Source organism: Nerophis ophidion, linkage group LG02 (assembly GCF_033978795.1).
Source record: "Nerophis ophidion isolate RoL-2023_Sa linkage group LG02, RoL_Noph_v1.0, whole genome shotgun sequence".
Classification (NCBI taxonomy): domain Eukaryota; kingdom Metazoa; phylum Chordata; class Actinopteri; order Syngnathiformes; family Syngnathidae; genus Nerophis; species Nerophis ophidion.
Genome location: NC_084612.1, coordinates 40,280,405 through 40,289,340, shown reverse-complemented (window position 1 = coordinate 40,289,340; position 8,936 = coordinate 40,280,405). Strand labels below are relative to the sequence as shown.

Here is an 8,936-nt window from a genome sequence, read left to right as displayed (position 1 = left end):
CCAACTCATATGGAAACAGGGTTTGTATATATATATATATATATACATATATATATATATATTTATATATATATATATATATACACATTGCTTTGAAAATTTTTTCAAAGCAAAGAAAATACCGGCTAGCTTATGTTATCATTAATGGTTTTGTGACAGGTCTCCAGCCGTCATCGTGTGGGTTGCAGTGACAATCGATACAGGACGCATCGTAGCACGTTTGACCCGGGTTTATTGTTTCAATAAACATAGTTTCTTGCCAGTCGGTCGCGCCAATTTTTAGCGCGCCATTCCTTCCTGCTTGTCGCGGCGCACCTTTCCGGTGGCTGCGTCGTCCGCGGGGGCTCATCTCGCTCTGGGTCTCTCTCGTCGCGTTCGTGGTCTTCCTTCTCGGGTGGTTCCTCTTCTACTTCTGCCCCGATTGTTCCTTCTTCTCCCCTTTTATGCTGCACAAGATGTAGGGATTGAGAGCAGGTGTGTGAAATACGCACCTGATTCTGATGGCTGCAGTGTCACTCCAGGCGTGCCCCGCCTCTCGGCCCCACTGCACGCTCCGCCTCTTAGCCGCCATCTTGGGCAGGACCACCGTTTGTCCTAGCCTGCTGTCGGCTCGTCGGCTTCGTCTCTCCACATGGTTTAACAGAACACATTTGTTTGACAATCAATCAATCAATGTTTACTTATATAGCCCTAAATCACTAGTGTCTCAAAGGGCTGCACAAACCACCACGACATCCTCGGTAGGCCCACATAAGGGCAAGGAAAACTCACACCCAGTGGGACGTCGGTGACAATGATGACCCAGTGGGACGTCGGTGACAATGATGACTATGAGAACCTTAGAGAGGAGGAAAGCAATGGATGTCGAGCGGGTCTAACATGATACTGTGAAAGTTCAATCCACAATGGATACAACACAGTCGCGAGAGTCCAGTCCAAAGAGGATCCAAGACACAGCAGCGAGAGTCCCGTTCACAGCGGAGCCAGCAGGAAACCATCCCACGCGTAGGCGGACCAGCAGCGCAGAGATGTCCCCAGCCGATACACAGGCGAGCAGTACATGGCCACCGGATCGGACCGGACCCCCTCCACACGGGAGAGTGGGACACAATTTCCCAACTCATATGGAAATGATGACCCAGTGGGACGTCGGTGACAATGATGACTATGAGAACCTTAGAGAAATTGTCTATATTTTTTTCACAATTACAAAGTTTTTGTACTACAACTTTTTACAGGCGTGGATGAAATGATTGGTGTTTACGGCGGTTACTCACTCTGTCTTGTCAACACGTACACGCAGGGGAATGCATGCACACATACAAAAAACAGTCCAAGAGAAGCAACAATATGCAGCCGTGTTGTTGTTATGTTACTAAATACAGTTCGTTGCTATATCTGTAAGTGCAAGTTGAAGCTCTACTATGCAAAGTAAAAGCCATTTATCAACAACATCCAGAAACGCCGCCGGCTTCTCTGGGCCCGAGATCCTCTAACATGGACTGATGCAAAGTGGAAAAGTGTTCTGTGGTCTGACGAGTCCACATTTCAAATTGTTTTTGGAAATATTTGACATTGCCTCATCCGGACCAAAGGAGAAGCTAACCATCCAGACTGTTATTGACGCAAAGTTCAAAAGCCAGCATCTGTGATAGTATGGGGGTGCATTAGTGCGCAAGGCATGGGTAACTTACACATCTGTGAAGGCATCATTAATGCTGAAAGGTACATACAGGTTTTGAAACAACATATACTGCCATCTAAGCGCCGTTTTTTTCATGGAGGCCCCTGCTTATTTCAGCAAGACAATGCCAAGCCACATTCAGCACGTGTTACAACAGCGTGGCTTCGTAAAAAAAGAGTGCGGGTACTTTCCTGGCCCGCCTGCAGTCCACACCTGTCTCCCATCGAAAATGTGTGGCGCATAATGAAGCGTAAAATAAGACAGCGGAGACCCCGGTCTGTTGAACGAGTGAAGCTCTACATAAAACAAGAATGGGAAAGACTTCCACTTTCAAAGCTTCAACAATTAGTTTCCTCAGTTCCCAAACGTTTATTGAGTGTTGTTAAAAGAAAAGGTGATGTAACACAGCTGTGAACATGCCCTTTCCCAACTACTTTGGGAAAGGCCATGTTCGTGTTGCAGCCATGAAATTCTAAGTTAATTATTATTTGCCAAAAAAAACAAAAAAACTTTATGAGTTACAACATCAATTATGTTGTCTTTGTAGTGCATTCAATTGAATATTGGTTGAAAAGGATTTGGAAATCATTGTATTCTGTTTTTATTTACCTCTAACACAATTTTCCAACTCATATGGAAACAGGGTTTGTAGAATATACATTCAATGACAGCTAACGCTAGCTATACAAATTGTTATTATTAGCTAACAACACCTAAAGCTAACACACGTGCATGTGTTATTACGTACGTACGTAATTACGTCATTACGGACGAGTAACCTCAATAGGTTGGCGCCCTCTTGGTATCTGTGTAAATGTTGCAAACAGTCTCTTTAACATACATTAAAAAAAAATCTATATTTGGATATTTGTCTATCAATTCATGAATAATCGTGATGCATCGGAGAATCAATAATTTTTCCCACCTTTAGTTGAATTTGCATGGGTTGCTGCTTTTGCAACATCACAAACATCCTGGAGAGACTGAGAAATGCTCAAATAAGTATGCTCACTACACTGTGATGTTACACTATATCCACTGTCAAAAAGGACTTCCAAACCATTGGCCAGAGGCTTCCAAAACTGTGTGAAAGCTTACGCCCAAATGTATGCACCTTATAGTTTGATGCTATGGCATTGTTTAACATGAGTATCCAGTATTTGAACATTTATAAGTCAGAAAAGTGCAATATAATCATAGGTCCCCTTGAACATACTGTAACAAACAACAATTAATAAAAATCCTGTATGAAGATCAAGTCTACTTTGGGAGTTTTTGACAGCTTACTTTGAGTCATTTCTAACCACTAACTGAATTTAGCTGCAGGTCACTAAACCTGATTCAAGATTTTTTGAATGAGGATTCCAGAGAATATACAACTAATTTTTCAGGACATTTACAAAACAGGAAAGAAGCCAAAATATATTAGATTCATAAGAAGCCTGTTTAATAGGTTGATTGGCAACACTAAACTGGCCCTAGTGTGTGAATGTGAGTGTGAATGTTGTCTATATGTGTTAGCCCTGCGATGAGGTGGTGACTCGTCCAGGGTGTACCCCGCCTTCCGCCTGATTGTAGCTGAGATAGGCACCAGTGCCCCCCGCGACCCAAAAACCAAAAGGGGAATAAGCGGTAGAAAATGGATGGATGAAAAAGCCTGTTTATCATTCCCTCCGTCAGGACCTTTAGCACACTCAGCATGAGGAAGCTCTCTGAGGAAAAGACAATATCATTGAGTCGCCTTGCTGAACCACTGGCAGCTGAGAGGCAGGAATCCAGCTGAGATTATATACTGCAGAACGGCAGTGGACAGTAGTGCATGTGTGTTTTTCCCGTGTGTACTTTAGTGGGAACTTATGTACTGTTAATGTTGATGATAAATCATAGCAAGGTCAAAAAATTGAAATTATGAGCTGGGACATCTGATGATTAAACAGCAGCATGCATGTTGTTACAATAATGTGTCTTTTTACAGGCTGGTTGAATAACACAAAATAACGGTGCAGTAGCCCATTCTAATTAATGTTGCACCATTTTGCTTGACCTTAAGCACACTGCTGGAATCGATCCACTGGTAGGTCCAATTTGTTTAAACTACTAATCCAAGAAAAATATATGTGCACCAAGCCATTTCCACTGACTTCATTGAATAATATTAAAATAATACTTCTTAAATTGGGAATCTTAAAATAGTTGTTTGCTTCTTCCTGCACTGAAATATTCCCTTGTATCAAAAACAGTGGCTGAGTTGTTCCTGTGGCTGAATACTCAGCGCACACTCATTCAGTTCATCCTGATACGTAAAAATATATGCATGTAAAGACAATCTCTAAGTAAATGCCTGAAATATGTAAAAGTAGTTTACCGCCGTTAATGTAAAATGTAATAGCATTAAAACAATCTCCGATAACAAGGTAACTCAGGGTCAATCTTTTGATGCTTGAGGTCTTACGTGACTCATACTTGACAGCAGATTGAACTCACAAGCTTTGTAAAAATTTTGAAACATGTTTTTAGACATTACGTTATGGTTCTTGGGTCTTTCTATTCTTTCCGTCCATCAGTGCGGTCGTATAGTCCAATTGCAGATTGACCAAGGTCCATCTTTCAAAGTGTGTTTACACTTGTCATTTTTGGCCTTGGTAAAACGGTCAGGAGTCCTTTCCTCTGCAAGTACGATTTGTATGGTCATGTGTAAATGCCAGGACCAGACCAAACTAATGGACTTAAGCCTTGGGTAAAGTAAGTGTGAATGTTGACCGCACCAACAGACCAAAACAATGGATAATCTGTCACCAAATACAATTGGAACCAGTTGCCAACCAAGCAACAAAAGAAAGTTGAGTGATTTTACAAAATCATTGTTGATACATGATCTATATGGATGCCTCTCAACGCTTAGATTCGTACACAATCCGTGGATTGGTTGACAAAAATGTTTTTGTGTATTCCTGTGAAGGCCCTATGTTCAAACCACACTCACTAATCAATCGCAGTAGTATTCATGGCTACTGAAGGAACGGAGGAACTCGAGAAACCTCCCTTATCATTTAACTCACAGGTATGAGAGCATTTTGGTTTCTCTGAAATACAGTGATGACGGGCTGGTGGACAGAACAGTTACAGTTTGTAGGCATTATGGCACAGGAAAGCTGTATGAGAGTGGGAATTTATCGTTACATATTTGAAGCGACATCACCTGGTGTGTCAGCAACAGGAGCCAGGGTAAAGGCTTCTCAACAACTGCAAATCACTGCAGCATTTAAGCAGCCTTTTGCCAAACCGAACCAAAAACCATTACCACAAAACAAGTTTTTATCAAATGGTGACACTTGTTCAACAATGTTTGCTGTCTACTTAATCTGATTTATTCTGTTATTCATGATCTAAAAAATGCTGTTGTTTTAATAGATGCTGAAAAAGCATTTGACAGAGTCATTTGGAATTTTCTTAAAGTTACTCTACAGAAATTTCGATTCGGAGATTCATTTATAGAATGGATCAATGTTCTATAAAGTTATCCCACAGCCTCAGTTAGAACTAACTGCCACATTCTGTTGTCTAGATCGTGGTTTGTTTGGTTATGTTCTGTTGGTTTTTGGACTCCATTAGTTCCTGTTTTTGCGCACTCTTGTTTGTTTTGGTTTCCATGACTACTCATTAGTTTCACCTGCCTTATGCACGCACCTGTTCTAATCAAGAGACCATTATTTAAGCCTGTTTTTTCAGTTAGTCGTGCGGGGGACATTACTCTGTGTTTGCTCTGTCCATGCCATAGTTCTTGTTCATAGTTCATGCTGCTCTTTTCAACCCATGGTAAGTGTTGTTTGTTTTATAGTCATAGCTTATGCTAAATCTTAGCTTTTGTTTCCTGCGCCAAGTTCGTACCTTCACCTTGTGAGCGCTTTTTGCTTTGTACTTTGATGAGTTATAGTCGAGATTAAATCATGTTTTTACCTTCAAGCCATGTCTGGTCCAGTCCGTTTGCATCCTGGGAAAACAATCCTTGCAGCAAGCTGCGACTCCCCTGTCACAACAGAATGTCGCCAGCATTGTGTTCTTTCGCAACGGACTTGGAGGAGATGGATAAGTTTACGTGGGAGGTGCTGCACGCCCTGAAAGCCGAAACGCTCTGCCATTCCCCCATGGAGCGCCGGGACCTAATATGGGGTCCTAGCGGCAAGCTGGTGCAGATCAGCTCCGTGTGGCCCTGAGAAGTTGCTGCACCGAAGCGGTACCGGACTTGCCGGCAGGACGCGCCGTTCCCGCAAGCTCCTCCTCCTCCGGGCCGAAGCAAGCTGCAGGCAGCCTCCCTCCTCCGGGCCGAAACAAGCTGCAGGCAGCCTGGCTGCGCCCTGATGACGTCACGGACCAGGATTTTATTTTTGTCAGCCGTCCCCAAAAGACTGTATTTCCAGGATTAGACATTATCAAAACATGTTTATGGAAATTAGAGTTTATCAATCCAAGCCATCTAAATTTCATGCTCCGCCCCCCAAAACTCAAACTTGAAATGAGTTTAGCTGACTAACATTTGTGTACACTGTTCAGATAGAAGGATAGATAACTACTTACACTCAAGCCTTAGAGCAGTGGTTCTCAAATGGGGGTACGCGTACCCCTGGGGGTACTTGAAGGTATGCCAAGGGGTACGTGAGATTTTTTTTAAATATACTAAAAATAGCAACAATTCAAAAATCCTTTATAAATATATCCATTGAATAATACTTCAACAAAATATGAATGTAAGAAATGCAACAATGCAATATTCAGTGATGACAGCTATATTTTTTGTGGACATGTTCCATAAATATTGATGTTAAACATTTCTTTTTTTGTGAAGAAATGTTCAAAATTAAGTTCATGAATCCAGATGGATCTCCATTACAATCCCCAAAGAGGGCACTTCAAGTTGATGATTACTTCTATGTGTAGAAATACTTATTTATAATTGAATTACTTTTTTATTTTTCAACAAGTTTTTAGTTATTTTTATATCTTTTTTTCCAAATAGTTCAAGAAGTTATGTATAAACCTTTACATAAACATTTTATTGCAACATATAGTTTTGGAAAGAATATCTGCTGAATAAAAACAACAACTGACAGAATTCCAATCTCTCTGAGCACCTCCAGATAATTTCCTGACCTGACTCCCATGGGGGCTGGGGTGACGACTCTAACCCTAGGAGTCTCGCTCTGTTGGTGGATGGTTCTGGGTGCCGGGAAGGTTGGGTGGTGCGGGGGCGGGTGGGCCTCCAGTGTGTGCTCTGGTTCCGGCCTGGGCACCTGATCCATGGGTGGTCTAGCAGGTGGGGGTGGATGGGGGTGCCCGGGTGGGAGTTAGGGTTCGGATGGGGCTGTGGGCTGTAGCCTTGGGGTCGGCGGTGGGCTGTTCCTCTCGTGGGATGTTGGGTGATGTGCTGCGCCCAGGGGGTTGGGGGGCCTGTTGCTGTCAGGCGGGAGCCAGGCTGTGGGTGCGGCGGGGTTTGGCTTTGGCCGCCCTGCGCTGCGGGCCTGTCTGGTGTGGGGTCGGGAGTGCAGCCTGCCCCCAATGTGGCAACCTGGCGGTACTGTTCTGCGATAGTCCCTCTCTTGTGGATTTATTTTTTATTATTTTATTTCATTTTATTATATGTTTGTGGGTGTGTATTTACTAGAATGTGTGTATATAGGTATGTACAGTGTGTATGTATGTGTGAGTGTATGGATCTATGTACTTTATAGGATTTTAAAGATGATGAATAAACGCTTGGAAGATGTGGCTAATTGGAGTCACCGTTGTGACCTTCAAAGCCCTCTAAAACAACTTCAAAACCCTCAAGCAAGGCTTAATATACACACTGCCGTAACAGACACGTTCAAACACGTTCATAACAATATGTAATATGTTCAATATTTACCGTATTTTAGTAATTTAATCACTGACTTATCCGTTTCCATAGCAGCACACTCCCGACTTCTGGCAAAAAATGTGTGTTCCTACTTCCGGAAACAAAGCTGTGTGTATGTTCTAATCCTGGCAGACTTGGTAACAGACAACAAAGAGGATTCACAACCTTACCTTCTTGAAGCTGATTCAACAGCGGATAAACTGCTGCTTCTAGAAGTGAGCACAAAGAAAAGGGTGAAATGTTGGAGCTGATGGAGATCGATAGAGTCAGGTTGGCGTGACACAAAGCTGCAAATGTGGAATTTGGAGACAAGCTTTTTTGACATAAATGGTTTGCTTACCCCCCAAAAAACGTGAAAAACGTCCCCGGACAGCTGGAACAAGTGCACAACTGTCCATCGAGTGAGTTACATTTTAATATCAATCATGATACACACAGCACGTCATGCGGGTCATTACAACTATACCTGCTGTCTGGCTAGCTGTGTACACATAAAACATGAAATGTGGGCTAATACTTTACAGATACTGTAATACGATTGTTCATGTTTTTCAGTCAGTGCAGATTGGTGTTTTATCACATTGTGTTGTGCATTACAAACTCAAATGCATTTCTTGCTGACGTAGTAGTTAGCCTTCTCTTTTTGTAGTTAGCTTTTATGACTATTACTGGAGCACACCAATGTGTTACTGCGATAGAAAGAAAGTTCCTCAGTGTTCGCTCTTTCAATAATGGTTATTATACAGGTTAAGCAACGTCAATGAAGTATTGGTGACGGTTTGTGAATGCATTTTAAAAGTGATTTAGAAGTACAACTGATTGCTCAAATTAGCTGCATTGCTCGCTACCTAGAATTGGCCAATTTTTATAAGTGCAAAAAAGCAAAAACACTTTTCTTTATCTGTCATAATGATTGTGAACAATAGACACAATTTAAAAAGAACATCAGTTCCCCTGTAAGAATATGTCTTAATTGTGAGATAAATGGTCAAAGCATGATCATAGTGGGTGTGAATTAAAGTAATCTTTCCTTCATCTTACTTCATTTTTGATCCTGCCTCTCAGCGAGCTAAAACGCGCCAACCACTCTGACGGTGGTGCTGTGTCAGGCTGCGAGGAGCAGGAACCAAGATGGAAAAGTAATAAATTAGAAGGCGCATGTAAGCTGCCGTGCACCGAATCAAAACATCTGACCAAATGATGACTTCACACACACTATGATCTTGTTTTTACCATTTAGTTCACAATCAAGACATGATACATAGAAACATATAACCCATCTAATTAAAGAGAGTGTATCAACTGGCTGCCGCAGCAACTTAGTACATCACAGTAATCATGTTTATAGCAAAGTAAGTT

General features: G+C 42.0%; 1 long non-coding RNA gene across 1 annotated transcript; it reads right to left on the bottom strand.

Annotated features, from left to right (window-relative positions):
• Window positions 1–215: 215 nt before the first annotated feature.
• LOC133540720 (uncharacterized) lies at window positions 216–6,027 on the bottom strand. The gene is made up of 2 exons (XR_009803700.1): window positions 5,642–6,027; window positions 216–625 (listed from the first exon to the last, which is right to left on the bottom strand). It is a non-coding gene; the product is annotated as an uncharacterized LOC133540720 (long non-coding RNA).
• Between the last annotated feature and the right edge of the window lie 2,909 nt (window positions 6,028–8,936).